The sequence below is a fragment of the Puntigrus tetrazona genome, chromosome 6 (genome assembly GCF_018831695.1).
Source record: "Puntigrus tetrazona isolate hp1 chromosome 6, ASM1883169v1, whole genome shotgun sequence".
Taxonomy (NCBI): domain Eukaryota; kingdom Metazoa; phylum Chordata; class Actinopteri; order Cypriniformes; family Cyprinidae; genus Puntigrus; species Puntigrus tetrazona.
This window is the reverse complement of record NC_056704.1, coordinates 9,465,639-9,487,174: the sequence shown is the minus strand read 5'-3', so window position 1 is coordinate 9,487,174 and position 21,536 is coordinate 9,465,639. Positions and strand designations below refer to the sequence as shown.

Here is a 21,536-nt window from a genome sequence, read left to right as displayed (position 1 = left end):
CAGATAATAATATCAGTTAAGCAGCTGCAAAGAAACATAGGCACATTAATACAAAACTGATACATCTAAGAGCATTAATAATAAATGTGTGGTCATGTATGTACCTCCTATACTGGTGGACAGTTAATTTTTTATTTCAATTCTTCAGTTAATCTTTATAAACTAGGCCTACCTTTTGAAAGCTAAAAGATTCAAAATTCAAGATTCTTAAGATTCAACCTCTAAACTAAGAAAGTCTTGGCTGGATAAAGCAAACCAGTTTCTGCGCTAGTAGTGTTAATGCCTCATGATTATAACCTAGGTAAGGATGACTGCAGTGAAGAGAAGTTCATTATTACTGATGCATAAACACATTATGTACACTTTAAAAAAACCTGTAAAAATACGGTGAATTTTGCACAGCAATTTACGTTCTTTATTTATACAGTTGAATACTGTAAATTGCAATGCATGACACGTGATAAAAAAATAACCGCAAACTACTGTTCAGTTTCACAGGATAATGCAGTATTTTTGGTCTAATCACACGTGCAACGCCACGAGTGCCCCTCATGCTCGGGAAGAAAACCACAACGCAACCACGACTGCCTTCGGCAGAAATACAGTTTTTACATCAGATCAACATTATTCTGTTACGTGTGAAGTAAGAATACAGAGCAGAATAACAGTCAGCAACCCAGGCAGCGACAAATTTAACAGGATGTGCTTTCATCCTCACCTGTTTATAAAGGTAAGTGATCAAAATTAGTTTTATTCTGTGGTATACTGTATATTCTAACCGCATTATTAATAGTAACATGTTTTTTTTACTATTATTTCTGTGTGTACTTGACAGGACGGTAAACAAATCAGCAAAGTGCAAAAGGCCTAACGTTAATGCTACAGGTCGATTGTTCGTAAGCATTTAACATTTCACAACATTTTGCGATGTAACTAAATGTACTTGTGATGTTTCTTGAAGTTTTTATGCAATTTATATGATTTAGCCCACTCTTTAGCCCACTGCCTTGTTCCTTTTCAAGTCAACATAGCACATAAACGGCAAAAAACCTTTGAGATTCTTTGGGATAAAATGCCTCAAGAATTTAATGAGAGGATAGAAGGACTACTACTCAGAGTTGACATAGGTTTTATTTAGTATTATTATATATATGTTTAGTATTTGCTTTGTGCCTGCTATGATTATAAACGCAATTTCATTCTTTATTTGCATACTATTTTGTCCCATTGCTTACAGATATCTTCCACTGCAGCAGATGTTGAAGACATCTGGACTCCTGACCTCCTTCCCAGTCCACGACTAAAACTGCTGGGTAAGTGTCACATATGCAAGGCATGAAGTTTAAAGGGATAGTTTACCCAAAAATAGGGTGTACACAGCAGAAGTCAGTGGTTTTAGTTTATAATTTAAAAAAAAAGTGAAATATTTTTGTTACAAAAAAACCCATTGATCTGCTTCAAAAGAATTATGTATGGATTAGTTTTGTTATACAGTACTTGTGGATATATCCATTATATCAAATTCATGACCACTATCCACCAGCATTAAAAAAAAGCTTGGAAGAGCCAGGATAAGTCATATAAACGTAGGATGGCTTCGGGGTGAGTACATTATGGGCTAATTTTCATTTTTGGGTGAACTGTTCCTTTAAAACAAAAAGTGTTCTTATGGGTTTTTTTTGTTCATGTCTCTCCCTTGAATGTAGCTCTTAATTTTTTTGTCATTCCATGTCATGGACTGCATTGATTTTGCAGCAGCATATTTTATGATAACCATAAAAAATGTGAAATGGGCAACCTAGATTTGTTACCGTTTTAGGACATTAAACAACACAATTGTCTCTTTCAGTTGCTGGTGACAAAGTCACACTTGGAGGCTGGATGATCAGCACTGAAAAATACAGCAACATTTCATAACAGGGCTTGCAGCTGTTTTCTCCACCTAATATGTCTTCAATTTTCAGTACCAAGAGGAAGCTGCCCAAACATTGGAGTCTATTCAAAGTTAAGTCCGCTTCTGGTTGTAAATGTTGTTTGGATATTTTGTCAATCATTGTTTAGGATTGTTTGTGTTAAAGGGATGTGATGTTTATCTGCTTACCACCAGGGCATCCAAAATGGTGACTCTGTGTCTTTTGTAGAACACATACAAAGATTTTAAACTCAAAACATTGCGGTCTGTCAGTCATATAATGCAAGTCAATTGGCACACAAAAAAAAAACATGCACAGACAAATCCAAATGAAACTGTGGCTCATGACGATACACATGTTCTAAGACACAAAACAATAGTTTTGTGCAAGAAATTGGTATTTATATAATTTTTTTACATCTGATATACCACAATGTCTGAATCATTCACAACATCCAGAGCATGACACATAAAAAACATACAAACATATTATGCCCATAGAAACTGGCGTTAACAAGGCATCTATGTACATATATCTATGTGCCTGAGTGTGAGTACGTTTAACGCTGGAAGCTGCGGTGAGTCAGATATTGTGGTATGTCAGAGGTAATAAAAAATATTGTCTTAGGACATCAATGTATCGTCACAAGCCACAATGTTTAATTTGAATTTGTCTGTGCATGTTTTTTTTTCTCTTGTGCCCATTGACTGGCATTATATTAGTTCTGAGTAAGGATAGCTTTTGTAAAGGGTATTTTATTATGAATATTGCAGACAATAGTATTACAAATCAATCTACTCAAATGGATAGTTGAAATGCTCAAGTTTCAAGTACTAATTTTCAAGTAGTTACAAATTTGTATAAATGTATTTGTTCTATTGAACAGAAAGGAGGATATTTGGAAGAATGTCAGTAACCAGACAGATCTTCTCCATCATTCACTATTATAGTAGGAAAAAGCAATGTTATGAAAGTTAATTGTGGGCAATCTGTCTAGGTACTGACTTTTTTCCAAATATCTGTCCATTTCAATAAAAGACACCTTAATAATAATAATGATAGAATAACTAATAAATACTGAAAGTATTGTAACAAAGTAATGTCTACATTACTGTAAGATTCTTAGTCCCCCTCAGATTGAAGCTGAACTAAAAGAAGGTGCAGATGCTGCCATAATGACAGCAGTCTTATTAATGTAATGGGTTTTGTTGATTAAAGTGCAATTATTCTTTACTCATGTAACCTAATATCTTATGTTTCTCTTTTTACATTGTCCTTGTTACATGTTGCATGAACTTTAATTTACATAATTACAAAGCAAGTAACAATAAACCAAACCCTTATCCCAATCCTAACCATGTAGTAAGTGCATGTAGTTAATGAATATTTTTCAGTACTTAAAGTGCATTGGTGTGATATGAGACATGCATTTGATTTAATCTTTTGCAAACCAACACAGCATCATAAATTTCCACTTAAATTGCATTGGCTTTGTTAAGTTAGCATTTTTCTGGTTTTATAATTTCAAAACATACAGGATATGTTTAAAGCATGTTTGTAAACTATTCGCCTTAATATTGTATGGACATTCTCTAAAATATATTTTACAAATCATTTGTTTTTATGTTCACACCATGTAGACCACTTAATATGTGCTGCTCTTATAAAATAACTTTAAGCTGATGCTTAATAAGAAGACTGTTACTTACATCATCATTTAAGCTAGCATCATTTTAAGAAACTAAATCTTTAATTGGTCAAATGTTTTAAAATTCAATGATTTGGTTTGATTATCAAAATCATGTATTTTTCCATTCTATATTTTCAATTCTGCTATAGTCCAGCATCCTGTTGCCTCTGTGGGCTGAATGATGACATCATCCCCTCCCCTTCATTTTATTTTTCAAAGGATGTGAAGATTGCACTCCTTTCAGTTGACAACTGTCAGGAGTTTTATGAAGAGGTGAGATCCAGAAGGGCACAACCAACCAATTGGATTCAGATATCAGGATATGCGTTTCTACAGGAAGCAGTGACATCATGGTCTAGCACCTTGATCACTATGGATTTGAAAGCACTTTTTTTTATGAAATATTTGGATATGCTCATAGCTTCAAACGTTTCTCAACCATTCAGAATCTAGGACTGGAACTATCTATTGTATAATGCATTTTCAGCTAATTCTGTGACAAGAAGCCAACTTAAATCACAAAGGGATGTTGTTTCAAACACTTGACTGATGTCATGTGAGTCTGGAGTAAAACAAGCTATTAAATGTTATTCTTATTTAACCGTAATCATGATATTGTAATTGTACGGTCCGCACTTTTCTCACACTCATGAACAACCACGCAGAAATCATAACTGTGGATTAATAAAAATCAATATTTATTCATATTTAAATGTTTTTTTTTCCCATTTATGAAAAATTATAAGGCTGTGAATGATGTGATTTAGCCAATGCACATCTGATCGAAAGCCTGGCAGGCCGATCACAAGATGCAGGCAAAAGTTTATATTGGATATTGGATCATCTTTTTTTCCTGTTAATTATCATGTTTCTTCAAAACAGAAACTTAGAATGCCTAATGTTGGTGATAAATAAATAAATGTTTTAAAAATAAAATATTTTAGCTTACCTGGTGTTATAGATTTAATGCGAGTGTAATCTCTCACACATAATCCCATGTGTGTTATGTCATTTATTTCCTTAAAGCACCACTCAGTTTGTAAATTATTATGCTTAAAGGGCTGAGAATGAAAACAATTAATTATTTTTGATAATTATTATTTTATTTCAGTTAGGTTTTTTTATAACTGTTGTTAGTTTCATTTTTGTTTTATTTTAATTTTTATTTTATTTCAGTTTACACAATGTTTTTTTATTAGTCGTTTTCACCTTAGCTTTAGTTTTCAAAGCAATATAAAGTGAAATATGAATTAATGAACTTCCTGGTGACATGCCTTAGTGGTTAGTGCATGGTGTCATGGTGACCTCATGGCTGACATAAATTTGAATTTGCTCTGTGATCTATTACGTCATCTCCACTATATCCTTATAAATACCACCAGCAGACTACAAATAAACATCCTCTAAAAATGAAGGGTGAAAAAGCTCTTGCATTTTACACACTATAGAAATGTTACACACTATGTTACCTCAGCATGTGTCACCAATGTGCCTTGACATTGAGTCTTTGGAAGTCTATTAGATGGACTGAACACCATTTTGCAAAAGATATTTGCTCAATTTGCATTGATGTTTCTTTACTAGACGATGGTGGTCGAGAGTCTTGTCTCACACGTTGGTCCGATAATCTCCCATAGGTCTTTTTGTGGGTTGAGAAAAACTACACTGATTTGCAGCAGTTCTTCTCACTAAAGGAACAAGTAAACCAAAACCAAACCAGAAATTCTACAACTCCCTAGGTGTTTAAGCTGAGTGATCCTACATTCATCTGTACTTACACTATGACACTATAAATTCAAAACTTCTCTAAATAAATTTCCCAGATCTCATCCTTTTAAGTGATCTAACATTATTACTCATCTCCAGTTAAAAAAAACATTCTGGAAAACAACTCCTTCACTTACAACAAGAATTACACCAGAGGAAAACAAATAAACAAACAACCATTGCAAGTTGTCTCCATGAAACAGATAAGCAGGCTAAATTGGTTACATTTTTTTACTCTTTTAACCATGAAATCTGTGACATTTCTGCAGTCTTTTTTGTCAGATCTTTGTTTTGGCAAAGATTCAACATTGCTGCTTCAGAGAAGGGAGTGGGAAGGAAATGAGGAGTGACATGCCCTGTAGAGTTGGCATCTCTATACATTACAGCGCCAAAGGAACAACTAAACACCTGCTTTCTCTACAGCTCAAAGTAAAACAACAAGAAACAAGTGTGAATCAACCAGCTGATTATGGCTGATTTATAGTCACTCAATGCCACATCCAATAATTTTAGCATACGTCCCAATATGTTTTATTCCAGTATAACCAAAAGAAAACTATTAAAGACTTGAAACATTTTAAACAAAGACAACTGTTTTAATTTAGTTTGAATTTGATGGGTTTTTTTTTTTTTAAATCACTTTTAAAATCACTAGCTTTTCTTATCAGTTATGTTTATTTGGATTGAATGTTCCATCTAATGTTTTTAAAATTAATGTTTACTGCATATTTCAATTCAGTGAGTCTCAGCATGACACAAGCAGTTTCTACATATGCTCACGTTTAAAAGCTAGTTGTAATGGGCTTTGGTTTCACCTAACTTTCTCATTATCACTTGCATTTGATGGTTTGTAGTGTATTTCAAATGTACTAATTTTTTTTTACAGTGCAGAGCTACACCAAAACTGTGAGGAAAAAAATAAGAAATTTTTAAGTAAATCCTCAAATCTAAACAGGACCACATGGAGATACCAAAGGCCACTATACCAATCACCTTGACCTGACTTTATTTAATGCAAACAGATCCATTTAGAATTATCAAACAGAGCAAATAAAACATTCTGATTTTGTAGAATTTGGTAAAACCAGCTCAACATGATCAGTGAACAATTTCTTTGTCAGTGTAAGTGTAGATGCCCATATGTACATAAACTCCACTGACCGTTGCACTTCTATAAGAACACCCTTCACACACTTCATTGAGTGTCCATTATAAATCGCCTGCCAAACACACAAGCATGGCGAAATGTGCAAAGACCTTTTAGAGACCTTTTACCTCCATTACAATCGTCATCCATCAAAACTTTACTGTTAGGATATAGGTTTGCATTATTTAACCCATAAAGACTAGTCCTGACTTCATATTTCTTATTAAAAGAAGTATGTTTGTTCCTACTAATCACACCCTCCCAGAGACAAGTTAGAAAAAATAAATAAATAAAAAATTTGCAATGAAAAGCAATGACACATGACAACACTTCTTATATTTACTCTATCCTTTCACTAATATTTTTAATTAGAGCATTTCTGAAAGGCTAAGAATCCCTAAGAACAACCTAAGAAATAAAAAGGACTAATTACACTCATGTATACATGGTTCTTTCTTGTCATAGGAACTATGTTTGCCAATCACAGGTTGATATAGTCATAGAAATTGCCATCTGGTGTGACTCTTTAATGTATCTAACAGGTTGTTTGTGAGTTATAAGCTAGTAAAATTCACAACATGTATACATATACACATGTATTTTGCTTGTGAGAAAACAAGGTTGTTTTGGAAGTTGTTTTGAAGTCTGCAAAAAAAAAAATGCATTATAAATTCTGTCCATTTAGGCTGTCAATATATTCTTACGCATTATGTTTGGTTTTTAAAATTGACAGTCAGTGAGTACTAAGCGAACAGGGCTAAATATATCTACATGTATCTGAACCAGTTTGAATTCTACACAGAATATTATATTTTAAAGAGCTATGGAGAAGGTCAAACCATGAAAACTTTGACAAACAGCACTAATGAGTAGAAAAAGTTACAGCACTGGCTGCATAAATGACCAGCTTTGTAAACCACACATCAATATTATCAACATTACTAAAAATTATCACCATTTTACGCTAGTAATAGTCCTGTCAAGCATTTTACAAATGTGCAGGTTTAACTGTTTTTGATTTTCTACTACTACTAATAAAATAATAACTATAGGCCTATGTGCAATTCTAAAACCGACTCCCAACCTACAATGGTGTCTATCTGGTTTAATACTGCACAATTACTTTATTTTTCTTCTAGTCTTACTAGGCAATTTGCATGAGCATGTGTTGTTTTGTCCATTAATGACTCTAATGGCTAAACAGAGTCAGATAGATGAACACAGAGGAGACAGGAAGAAAGGGGATGGACATTAATGATCTTACCACACAGCAATCAGGAATCACTAATTGAAGTCACCAATTGAATACTTGTACAAATATACATGTACACACACAACACACACAGGTCTATCTCAAAATATAGAAAATCACGAAAACTTATTAAAATAAATATATATATATTTTTTTCATATATACAGGGTTTTGACAATGAAACTGAAACAATAATTCATTAGTACGGTATAGGGAGTCCTTTTGTGGCCAATATAGCACAGTGGGCAGAGGAATTTTAAGCCATTCTTCTTCTCCAAAACACCCCAAGTGTAATGTTCAGATTTGGTGACTGTCCAGGCCATGGGAGATGTCACCAGTTTTGCTGTGTGTATTGGCGCATTATCATCCTGATACATGGCACCGCCTTCAGGATACAATGTTTTGAACCGCTGGATGCACATGGTCCTCAGAATGGTTAGGTAGTCCTTGGCAGTGATGCGCTCATTTAGTACAAGTATAGGGCCTAGGGAATGCCAGGATATTGCAGCCCAAACCATCACTGATCCGCTCCCATGCTTCACTCTGGGTATGCGACAGTCTGGGTTGTACGTTTTTTTGGGGCTCCTCCACAACGTAACTCTCTTGGATGTGGGAAATAGAGTGAAGGTGGACTCATCAGAGAACAATACATGTTTCACATTGTCCACAGCCCAAGATTTTCATTGCTGGCACCATTAAAACCAACGTTTGGCATTGGCACGAGTGACCAAAGGTTTGCCTATAGGAGCCCGGCCATGTATTGAACTTTGATATATGTCACCTATAATGTCTGCATTGCAATATTTTAGTAAAACAGTTAAACTGTGCTATCACTCTGCTAATTAAACTTCAACACTCTGCTCTTACTGGTGGAATATGCAATCAATGAACTTTGGCCAACCGGCTGGTGAAATTTAGCCATGAAACATCTAACAATAAATTTGCCAGTGTTTCAGTTTCCTTGTCCAACTCAGTATTTTAGACTAATTAAAAGATTTCAAACGTTTTTTTGGAAGATCAGATTATATTTCCTAATGTCAATCAAGTGTTTGCAAAGCAAAGTTCTTTAAAGTATGGGGTTCAGGTCAGACATGTTGGCTGGCCTAGAAGCACAGTAACATCATGGTCAGCAAACCACTTAGAAGTGGTTATGGCACAGTAAGTAGGTGCTAAAGTTCTGCTGGAAAAGGAAATCAGCATCTCCATAAAGCCTTTCAGCAGATGGAAGCATAAAGTTTTTCAAAATTTTTTGACTTTGTATTGACTTTGGACTTGATGAAATAATGTACTCACACCAGTAGACATCACAGCACCAGTGTGGAAACGTTACACTGGACTTCAAGCAGCTTGGATTTTGTGCCACTCTTTCTCTGGACTTTTTTGGCTATAGCAGCTCAGCCATGTATATTGACCCTGTGGAGAACCCGACGGACAGTTTTCGTGGAAATAGCAGAGTTAAGGTGCACATTTAATTCTGCAGTGAGTTGGGCAGCTGTGGTTTTGTTTTTTGGATACAATCTAGGTTAGCACCGGAAGTCCCTTTCAGACAGCTTTCTCTTGCATCCACAGTTACTCTTTTGGATGTGATTTGTCCTTCTTGGTGGTATGCTGACATTACCCTGGATACCGTGGCTCTTGATACACACAAAGATCAGTGGTAGATCTTTTTCAAAATGTTTTGGTCAAATGGATTTTCAATAAACATATTATTTTGTGTGCTTTTACAGTGAAGGTTTGGAATGTTATTTGCGACAATTTTAGATAAATTATCCATTCATCCTATTTGGAAGAATTATCCCTTTCAGGTGAATAACAATTTAGTGCATGTTCCACTGGTGTGCCATTTAAGACTGAGATACTTATCATTCAGTACAACAAATTCTGTCTAGTTATTGGTATTATATAAGCCACACAACTAATTCAAATTAATACCACAATCTTCACTGCTCTACCACACCAAATCACAAATACAGAAGATAGCTTTTGCTAAACAAAGAAGAGTGGTCAGCTGTTCAGAAGAGAGACAGTACTTTGTGGTCTTCATTACTGAACAGTTTGTTGAGTGTTTGTTCAGAGAGAAAAGCTGTTCTTTGACATCATTCCTTGACGAGTGGTACACGGAAAAGCCATTTTGGAAGTATGCAAGTTAAAGTTGCACCATACACCTTTAAATTAAACTACTTTCATTAGATGTTGTTTTTCAATATCCCAGTAAAAAAATTAGAATATGAAAATTGCATGTAAATGGGAGTGAAGAGCTTTGCTCTTGACATGTAAACATCATAATGTGATTAAATCCTTACTCCAATTATTTGAAATAATCACATTATTCATGCACATGTAAACAGTCGATGGTCTTCATACTTATGTTCTTTTGCATTTAATCAGTTTTAATCATTTTTTTTTAACTTTATACATTGTATGCATAATTGTATTATTATTATTATTATTATTTTCCGTATTTTTGTTATATAAAAAAGTTATTTAACGTAAGAGGACAACTACCATGTTTCTGTAACTTACATTTACCTACAGGCCTACTATTAAACTTTAAAAGTGACATTAAAATGAATCATATGCCTAGTAAAAATCTAAAAAAAATAAATAAAAAAAATCTGTAAAAAACATCACATAATAAACAGCTTCCTCTTAAAAAAAACGTGCAACCATTTATATACTTCAATATAAATTCTTAAATTCAATTTAAGAGATGATTAACATTCCATTAAGTTATGCAGGGGCATAAACTCTGTCTAACCATTTGGTCTCAAGAGCAATTTTTGTAAAAGTTATGTATACACAGATAAAAGCTTGATAGTGCAGCAGGGAGCTCTGTCTAATGCTCTTGATTCGTGAGGAAGGAGGATCAATGGTCTACAGACAGTCTACAGGCAAATTCAAGGCCAGAGATAGGGATGTCACAAGAAGAGATACTATGGTAGCAAGTCCATAATAAAAACATTGTAAAATCCTGCTGGTAATGGTTTTTGTTCAGTAGTGTACTGATGATACTGAAGGTACGGGACTCTAGAGTACGAGCTTGGTTGCATGTGCGACCCAATTTCTTAATGGTGCGACTAAAAGAATTCTGAGGTCGCACCGGTGTGACTAGCCGTTCGAGGGGAAAAAAGTCTCTGCAACTCTGAAAGTCTGCCTGTGGTTCAACACTATTGAACACATTAGGCACATATTACGGTCTAAACCAATCAGAGATAGCGAAGGGCAGACCCCCCTCTCTGATTGGCCGTGGTCCAGATATTCCCATACATGCGTGTAAGTTAAATTGTGCTGCAGTCAGACAGAGAGGGAGCAGCCTAGGCCCATCAGATAAACAGAGTGGATGAAAAGAACAACTGACAACTAAGAATGTTAAACCAATGCTTTAATGTAGAATGCCTAAATGCAGGAGCACGGCACTGGTGCAATTTTCTGTTTCTATTTGCTGTGCTTAGGATACGCACCCTCCCCACACCTCTAAACTTAAACATCGCATTTCATATGCACGCTAAAGTTACTTTCTGTGTATACTAGAACACCAAATAGTGCAACTGAAACACACTTTCATGAAGTGTGCTCGGTTCAAACACTTTCATGTTTTTCAGAGCAAAAAAGAAACCTTGAGAATCAGCTTTCATAAGCAATGTAAAATACTGTTTATTTAGGTAATTTGTATAATTGTATCTAATATTCTCTCTGAGGGATAAGCCCCCCTAAAGATGAAATCCTTAGAGCCAGAGCCCACTGAAATTAAATGGGGTAAAGTGTACACATTTTGAATAGAGTGGCCTGACCAGTTGGCTAGTATTAATAGTTTAAAAATGTTTTGATTATGTTAATGGGTTTAAAAATACATATTTTTGTCCTCTCAGTATGTCAGTGAATTTAAACTAACGCTTGCGTTCAGAGTATATGGGTGTGTATGTGTTATTTGTAGTGTTTTTGATATGTTGAATAAAGTTATTGTTTAAGTATTATTGTTATCGACATAGTATCTAGTATCATGTACTTTTAGTGGTATTGGTACTAACTACTAGAGTTTTGGTATTGTGACGTCCCTAGCCAGAGGACAGAAAACTGTTCAACTTATTGAGATAGCTTGTCTAATTTTATACTGTCCAGCTCTCATATAAACAGCTATGGACAAAGATCAGATAAAATAAAATAATACCTAATACTTCAAAGTCATTGTCAGATACAAATGTATACCTGTAAGACCAAACAACCAGTTAAATTTTAAGCAAACAGACAGCAAAGCCAGGCAAACCAAAGCTTAATGTCAGAAAGATATATATTCACAAAACGGCAATATTGCTCATTGCGTTGTCTTTTGTGTGTACAGTGTAGGCAGGTATGTCAATGTAAATGTAAATATCTTTAAAACCTAACTTTGACAGACTTTGCTGAAAACTGCACACACAGATAAAGCCATCATTCATGAGGACAGCTTTGGGTGCTTTTTGCTTCAGAAGGAACAACTAACAGGAAGGAAGAGTGCGCAAAATGGGAATGTATGAGTGAGCAATATCAAATATTGAAGAGGTGCACATTAGTTGAGTGAGAGGAGAGCATACAGTAAAGCACTGGCATTCTTACAGCTGCAGTGCTTACTGTGCATTTTACACGTTCACCATTAAAGCCGCTTTTTTTATTTTTGGGGTTGTAATCTTAAAAACTAAGCAGGTAGTGGTCAGCTGACTCTGCTTTATCAGTTAATGTGAATTTAAAAATAAACACGAATAAACATCATTTATTTTAACCACAGAAAGACATCAATATACACTATTTTTCAAGTTTAAAGGTATAGTTCATCCAAAAATTTAAATTACAGCATTTCTCACTTTCTCACCCTCAACCCATTTTAGGTGTATATGACTTCTCGCTGAAAAAATGGAAGTCATTTAAAAATATTAAAAGTTAGAAATATATTTATATATATTATATACAGCTTCAGAGGACATGTGATAACCCCCCGAAGGCATATAGGATGGCCTGGGGGTGAGTAAATTACGTCATAATTTGTATTTTCGGGTGAACTATTCCTTTAAAGGTCCTAATTATTTGATGGTTTATATTTTTTTATGAATCTTATCCACCAGTGGGAAGACCATGCTGCAAACATACATATCAATATTTTTTGTTTTGTTCAGTTTTGTTTTTTACAGACATTTCACCTCTAATGAGAATGTGTTTGTGTTACATGCGGTATCAGCAGGAAAGACAGCTCTTACCCTGGGCTGCCAGTTTTCATACTGTTTTTGTAGATTGGCCCCTATTGTCTCAAGGGCTTTTTGTGGACTCATGGACAGAGGATCTAGAAGAAAGACAAAGGTAGAGAAAATAAAAATGATTACACTATTATTGTATTGTTATATATTGATATTATTGAGAAATACAAAATACACTACTAAAAAGTATTTTAGAGACAATGTCAGATAACAAATTTAATCTAAACCTTTCAGAATCATCTAGAAGTACAACAGGCAACCTAGAATAAAATCTGGCAGAAACATGCACACAGAATCAAATCTATAGAGATTTTTATTCATATACCTGCACTGCATATACATTATAACTAATGAAATGCAAAATAGTGATGTTGATCATGTTTGCTCTAAGGCAGGGGTTCATTTAATTGGTTTATAGCTGAAAGCATAAAGAAAAGCCAATGTTTATTAAATCAAACTGAATTAAACAGAAATCAATGCAGACTGCTATGTAAACATCACCATACTTACAACACATTGCTTGCTTTTTAGATATAGAGAATATTTTCTTCTTCCATTTACAATCGATGTACATGAAACACTAACTTACACTTTACCATAGCACATCACTACAATATTTATTGAATAAAGAATGTCTGATACATTTTAATTTTAGATCATCTCTGAACATGTAAATAAAGGAAGTTACTAAATTTCTGGATGGATGGATGGATGGATGGAGAAACTCACCTATCCAGCATTCTAGTCTGGCGCAGGGTGAAGTCTTGACTACATCAGGAGGGTCCACGCCAACATTGAGACATAAAACTAGAGCCACACTGACTGTTTTCATCTAGAGGAACAGACAGGGGAATAAAAGAGGAGAAATTAAATCACTCTGAAATATGCTGAAATTAAAAGCAATTAAGGCAGAAAAAGAACCACAAAAGAGCCATGAATGAACTTGGATATTGATAAGCCTCAATACAAGCAAGTTCTTTTGCATGCATTCAGCAGGTTCTTTTAATTATCCAGGATATTCAGAGAAATCTCAGAGTAGCTCTGATCACAGTAAATGCTGTGAAATTTAGGAACACAACATGCACCAGGTTAACATTTGAACATTCATATAATTCTTACAACTTTAAAGCTTTTTTTTACATTTTTTCTTGCATATTTCCTAAATGTACATATCTGATTGGTGCATTTAAAATGGCAAATGAGGTCAATCTACAGTCTCACAAAATCCTATGGGGAAACACATTGGTAAATGTATTTATATTATATTAATTTCAATATATTCAACTTCAATGTGAAAGAGATTTAGACAAGATTTTCAGCGAACATGGACTTAAATATCTAAAATATTTGCTGTTTTCTATAATTTTAGAAACTGAAATTGAAAGTAGTACATTTATGAAATGACTTGAGGGTGAGTAAACAACAGTTGATTTAATAAGCAGGCATATCTTACATTCATAAAAATGGTACACTTGATGATGCTGTCACTCATGGCTAACTAAGTCCAACTGAATATCACACAGAGCTACTCCCATAGTCCAACACAAATAACATCCAAAAAAAATAACATCTTTATTTCAGAACACAGAAAGAGTCTTAAAGAGGGGTACAAGAAAGAGAGAAAGAGAGAAGGATTGATGGTCCATGAAAACAAAAATAAAATGCAGAGGGTGCATAAATTCTCAATATGAAAGATGAACCCAACACTTTAACAGGGTAAAAAATAACAGAGATTAAATCATTTCATCATGACCATAAGAAAGAATGGAAGAGGCATATGACTGACAGCTGCCGTCAAGGCACTGCTGATCAGCATTCTGTTGGTGATAGTACAGAGTAAGACGAGTCAGCTATAGTTAGAATTAGATCAAGAGTAAATATAAACTACAGCAAAAAAAAAAAAACTTTAGACCATCCAAAGTGAGGTGAAATATCAGGTTTTATTGTGTCACTATATTTCATGTCACTGTGTAATAAATTACCAAAACAAAGTATATGACACTCTATTCGCTCTGGACTAGAGTGAAAAATAACACTAACATTTTTACAGACACTTTTATAAGATGATGTTTTAACACAGTTTTGTGGCTGCAGTAGTTGAAAACAACCAGGCTAAACAACAACTGCTGACTTCGACTGGGGACATCGTTGGGCGGTGGAAGAAATACTTTGAGTATCTCCTCAACCCCGCCAACGCATCTTCCACTGAGGAAGTAGAGGCCAAGATAGTTAAGAAGCTCCTCGGTGGCAGGGCTCCAGGGGTGGACGAGATACGCCCCGAGTACCTCAGGTCTATGGATGTTGTGGGGCTGTCTTGGCTGACACAGCTCTGCAGCATTGCGTGGAGGTGGGGGACAGTACTCTTGGCAGAGGGTGTGCTCCAACTATAGGGGGATCAGACTCCTCAGCCTCCCTGGGAAAGTCTATGCCAGGGTACTGGAGAGGAGAATTTATCTGATAGTCAAACCTCGGATCCAGGAGGAACAATGCAACTTTCGTCCTGGTCGTGGAAAACTGGACCAGCTCTATACCCTCTGAAGGGTTCATGGGAGTTTGCCCAACCAGTCCACATGTGTTTTGTGGATCTGAAAAAGGCATTCGACCGGGACCCTCGTGGTGTCCTGTGTGGGGTGCTCTGGAAGTATGGGGTATGGGGCCTTTTGCTAAGGGCTGTCCGGTCCCTGTATGATCGGAGCAGGAACCTGGATCACATTGCCAGCAGTAAGTCAGACTTGTTTCCGGTGCATGTTGGCTGCCCATTGTCACCGATCCTGTTCATTATTTTTCCGGACAGGATTTCAAGGTTTGGTGACCACAAAATCTCGCCTTTTGTGAAATGATGTTGTCCTATTGGCTGCATCTAGCCAGGACCTACAGCATGCACTGGGTAGTTTGTAGCCGAGTTTGAAGGGGCTGGGATGAAAGGCCTTCATCTGGCCATTGCCTGTGGCCTCTACACATGCTTCGCTAAAGAAACATCTAGGTAGGTAACCCCCTTAAACAAGGGCATTCAGCCAGCTGTAAGAGAGCTTCTTAGGGCGTAGCTAAGTCTTCTTGGAAGACTTGCCCACAGATCAGGGAGACTGTTCTTTGGGGGACACTGACATCTGCACCTCCACCCTAAGGGGAGGGCTAAGGGCATTTACCACTGCTGTACCCTCCCTTTCATAGAAAGAGCAATTTTCTACAATTTTGAGCATTATGCACCAGATGCAGTTTGTGAGTGACACACTGCTTCCTCACACTCACATTCGGGTACAACATCACCACTGTGGGAGCTCAGAAAGGAATAGTAAGCGCTGCCGTCCAAACAAGGTTACAGGCGTCCTTTTTACATCTGTCCACTTGGACAAGGACACCTCTGTCCAGCATGCAGAGATTGCCTGACAAAGGACGCAATAGAGCCTGTCCCACCAACCAAGAAGAAATTGTGATTTTAAAGTCCTTATTTCACTGTACCCAAGAAAAGTGGTGGGCTACTGACCAATCGTTCTGAATCATTCCATTGATTGGTTATCGTTCAAGATGGTGATGCTGAAACGAATCCTCTCATTTGGAGTGAATGAAGCTTTCACATCTCTATTTATTATTATTTAATTTCAAATGTTTCATGTTTAATATGAAAACATAATTTATGCATTTGTAATTGCATGTTAAATGCATTCTTTTTCTGTACTAAACAGTGTGTAAATACACCTAAATGTAACTTCAAATGTAGTGTCTGTGTTTTCTCTGCTTTACAAACATTCATTTTGTTGATACTGATTTTATTTGCTTGGTAACAGTCCAAATGTCTTATTCTAAGTCACAGATTAAATTTAACTCTAAATTTGACTCAAATGATGCGACCAGATCTAAAGTGTGGCTTCATGCTGCTGGTTTGTGGTGTCCTAAAAAAACACACAGAAAATATGTTTGGGGGAAACAATTTTACAGTAAAGTTTTTGTGAACTCAGGACTAGTGCAAACCGGTTTTGCAGATCACCTTCTTTTGAAGCCAGACGGCATCTAGTTCCTATTTTCTCTACCATCTTCACAAATGTGGTACATGCTACAAGATTTAATTTTTTTTGGTGTGTTACACAATGCAGAAATTACACCACATAATTTTTCAAGAAAAACGTAAACAAAGAAAGCTATCTTGACTTCTTCATATGCAAACACGCAAACATGGAAATAACCTTCCTGTACGGATGAACATAATGAGCTCCTGCAGTTAGAGAAAGGTCAGTGAGTCATGAGTAACACAGCAGGGGCACCACTGACCTGATCCACCACAGCGCAAACAGCGGAAACAGCGGAAACAAAAAGAGGCACATGTATTTCAGTGTGTGTGACACTTCATCTAAGTGAACCACTAAAAAAACTAAAGGTAGAGAAGATGACTAAAGAAAAGGAAGCTCTTCTTAAAGCAACTCCTTCTCAAAAATACATAATTCCCTCCTTTGCTTTCTTGTGAGGACAGTAAATGAAAATATTTTAATAAATATGTATTTGTTTATACAAAAGTCAATGAAAAACAAGTCAGCTTGGTCAACTAACATTCTTTCAAATTTCTTCTTTTGTGCAAAGCGATCTCCTCTTAAAGTGACTCCTGAGATATACAGAAAGTCATTCATTTATTTATTGTGTAGAACATAAAAAATATATCTTAAGAAATTAATGTTTTATTTTGAATAACAAAACAGCTTCCAGACAGACCCACACTTAAATGTCAAAAGTATAATTGCAGATTACTTTAAATCAACAATAAGGTATAACGAACAATAAAGTAAAGTAAATTATTAATTATTAATTGAAATAAACCCTCATGTGAAATATACTCTCTCTCTCTCTCAATCATGTGAATGCTTTTTAGCTTATTTTCTCTTCTGGTGTCAGAAGAGACACGATCATTTTACTTTTAATGCATTGAGGTCTTAGTGTTAATTTATATTTCTATGGTGACACAAATTACAACTTCATCTGGGCTTTGTCTCTCCACTCGTTCTGCTGGGTTCACTGGGTTTTTCATTCCTTATTATTACACTAAATCCTATGAAACTAATCATAAGAAAAAGAAGGAAAAATCACACTGTCTGATCCATTAACTCAGAGATTTACCTTGCATTCAAAACTCTTGAGGACAAATTTATTTACATGCAGGCTCATGCTTTATATTCTGACTGCTTATCAACTTGGAACAATTTTACTTCAAATAAACAAGATAATCAATCTGTCTTTCAACATTCTTTAGTTAAAACATGCAACATGACATAATCTACTAATTGTAATTTCAAGTTGTGTTAACCTATTTTAGCTCCTCAGCTATTGATCTGGTTATTGCACGGTTACATTTCCACCCATAGTTTATAAAATGTACTTAATATAGCACTGGGGGGAAAACTATATACTGAGTATAAATTAGTAATTTTTCACAATGCCAGTCTGGGACACAAACACTGTGCAGTGTAAAGACTCTGGCTTTAAAGACACTGTGCATCTGACTGGTTTTTTAGACATCAGCTTTGCCAGCACACTGTAAATACTTTCTGAATTTTACAAGATCTCTGAAGCTTTGCACCTTATTTTCTCTCAGGTAACCCTTTTTGCAATTAATATTTTACCAGATACAAAGCCTCAAGGAAAACAAGATCAGTAAATTCTTTAAGGATGTACTGATTATTTCAAATGAGGGAAAATGCAACTGAAAGTGGAACTGATTGATCAGTGCTTGAGCTGCAGTGTTACTCAAAATTATACTTTATTTTGCACATCCATTTTTATGCATCCATTTTAAACATTTGCGAGTTAAACAGTTCTGTCTAATAATTTAGACTACTCCAAACCACTGCTTCTGTAAATATTTACTGAAAAACAACTGGGCCTAATTTTTAACTAACTTTAAATTTTGAAAAAAAATTAAATAATAAAAATGACAGAAAAGTTGAAGTCACTGTCTGTGACAGAGAGGTTATTAACAGTTGGTTGTGTGGTAATTACAGCACTTCAGTCAGAACATGCAAACCTTCACTTTGCTCATCGGCCTCAAATGTTGCTTATTATCTGAAACTTATAAGTAGTAATATGGCTGCTCAATTTAAGGTTAACCTACAAAAATGTGCCCTATTCAATTGTTTGTGCAGTGTCTGGTAGTCAAATAGTAGCATAATCACTGCATGACCACTAACTTGGAGGTTCCTGTGTGATCATTTGCAATTAAATTTCTAACTTACTGTATAGGTTTCTGTGTACTTGAGAACAAAACTCTGTACTTGCCTCAGAGACATAAATAGAAAGTGAAATGTTTACTAAACTAATTAAAATGGAAAACTATTTAAACTATTTTAAAGATTAGGCAATCCATATGAAAAGTGCACATCCACTGTAGAGATGACGAGTCAGTGTCATCAACTTCATCACTGCAAATACAAAAAAATACAGAAAAAAACTAGTCTATCAATGAAATATTATGATGTTGATGTTGTTTTCTCGCTGTTTTTCACCTGTGGCATTCATAGTAATTACGTGCACTGTTGCAAGTTTTATGTGTGTGCTTGAGATCTGATAAGCTTTTGGCAATAAAAGGCCTATTATTATGGTTAATTAATATAAACATGCATAAAATTGGGGCTGTCCTTGACTAAAGATTTTTCACATTGACTTACAGTGTTCGATTTTAATTGATTTGTTTAATAAAAGACAATTAATTGATCAGAAACATCTTTAGTTGAGGGAATCCCTAATTTTATCAGAACAACATACTATTTTCTTGGGTAACATTACTATTATTGTTATACAACTAAACAAGTATAAAGAAAAAAGGATGCAAAATATTGGATTCTACATATATTTGTAAACAACACCAAGTCTCTCCTGTGCAGGGGATTATAAATGTATTTATTTTGTTGTTATTATTTAATAATAAAATTGTCAATTGTCAATAGCTCATTTAGTGTTATGATCCAGGTGGGAATCGAACCCAGGCCCACGGTGAGTTAACCTTTGGCGCTTACTACTGCACCACTGGAGCAGGTGAAACCCAGTTGCGGATGAAACAAACAAGAGGCTTTGAGTATGACTCTTTAGGTTTCTCATGATGAACAAAAATTTAATTCCAAGACCCAGAGTACAATCTTAGAGTCATCTTATAGGAACAGCCACAAAGGAACTCAAAAAACACTTCTTGATTGTAAGGTCTGAATGTAATCCCAAAAGAAAAACTACCCTTAAACATCAGGCAGGGGAAAAGTGGCACACACACAAAAAAAAGCTCTGAGCACAAATGACTGAGAACAACATACTCCAACAGAAATCAGGACTGAACAAGAACAATAGGCAGTCAGAAATTTAAATAAGGTTGGTCATTAAGAGTGATTGAGAACAGGTGTGCTACAAGTCTCTAACAATAAGGTTATCTGGGGCAGAAAGGGAGCCATCCAGTGGTGAACCCAGGGAAACCTTGTCCAGGATGTGGCGAGCAGGGACCCAAGTTCGCTCCTCTGGTCCAAATCCCTTTCTGCCCTGGGGGAAGAATAGGTGCTGGTCTGCGCCTACGGTTGGCCCGTGCTGTTGTAACTGAGAAGACTAGAGAAGCGCAGCCCGGGCCTTTCTCCATATCCTACGACACCATTGAACCAGTTGCTGGGTAGCTGGGACACCGACCTCAGACTCCTGCTCAGAAAACAAAGGAGGTTGAAAACCATATTGACACACACGGTGACAAAAGGTGACATACCCGTTACGAAATGGCAGAGGGTATTGTGCGCAAATTCTGCCCAAATCAGATGTTTACTTTAGGGCATTGGGTTAGATGACATCAGGCATCTCAATGTCTTGGTTAGTACGCTCTGTCTGTCCATTAGACTGGGGATGAAAGCCTGATGATAGACTTGCTGTAGCTCCAATAAGCTGGCAGAAGGACTTCCAGAACCTGGATGCAAACTGAGGACCACGGTCTGACACAACATCTTGGGGAAAGCCATGCAACCTAAAGACATGCTGCAATACAATCTCAGCAGTTTGTGGAGCTGAAGGAAGTTTTGGCAATGGTATAAGGTCCATACTTACAAAGTCCATAGAAATATGTCACCACAGCCAAGCAGGAACAGGGAGGGGTTGCAGGAGACCTTGAGGGAGGGATCTGAAATCCTTATTCTGTGCAGGCAGCAACATAGGCTCTGATGTTATCAGCCATCTTTGGCCACCAGAAACGTCTGCCAATGAACTCTAGGGTCCTACTAAATCCAGGGAGACTATTGATGAGGAGTGTCCCCACTGTAAAACATCAGAGCGCCCATTACCTGGGTCAGCCTCTTGCTGCTGTGCCTTTCGAACTAAGGTCTCCACTCCCCATCTGACTGGTGCTACAATTCTGGAGGGGAATGATCTTTAGCGGGGTTAAAACCCTGATTGTAGGTTCAAACATCCTGGAGAGAGCATCAGGCTTTTGATTCTTAAAGCCTGGGCAATAGGAAAGAACAAAATCAAAACAGTTATAGGATAAAGCCCACCGGGCTTGACGAGAGTTTAGTCTCTTGGCCTCTTGAATATAGGCTAGATT

The 21,536-nt window shown here is 36.1% G+C and overlaps 1 pseudogene; it reads right to left on the bottom strand.

The window, feature by feature from the left end:
- The window catches only part of LOC122346817, a 128,728-nt pseudogene that overhangs the window by 90,524 nt on the left and 16,668 nt on the right, over positions 1-21,536 (bottom strand).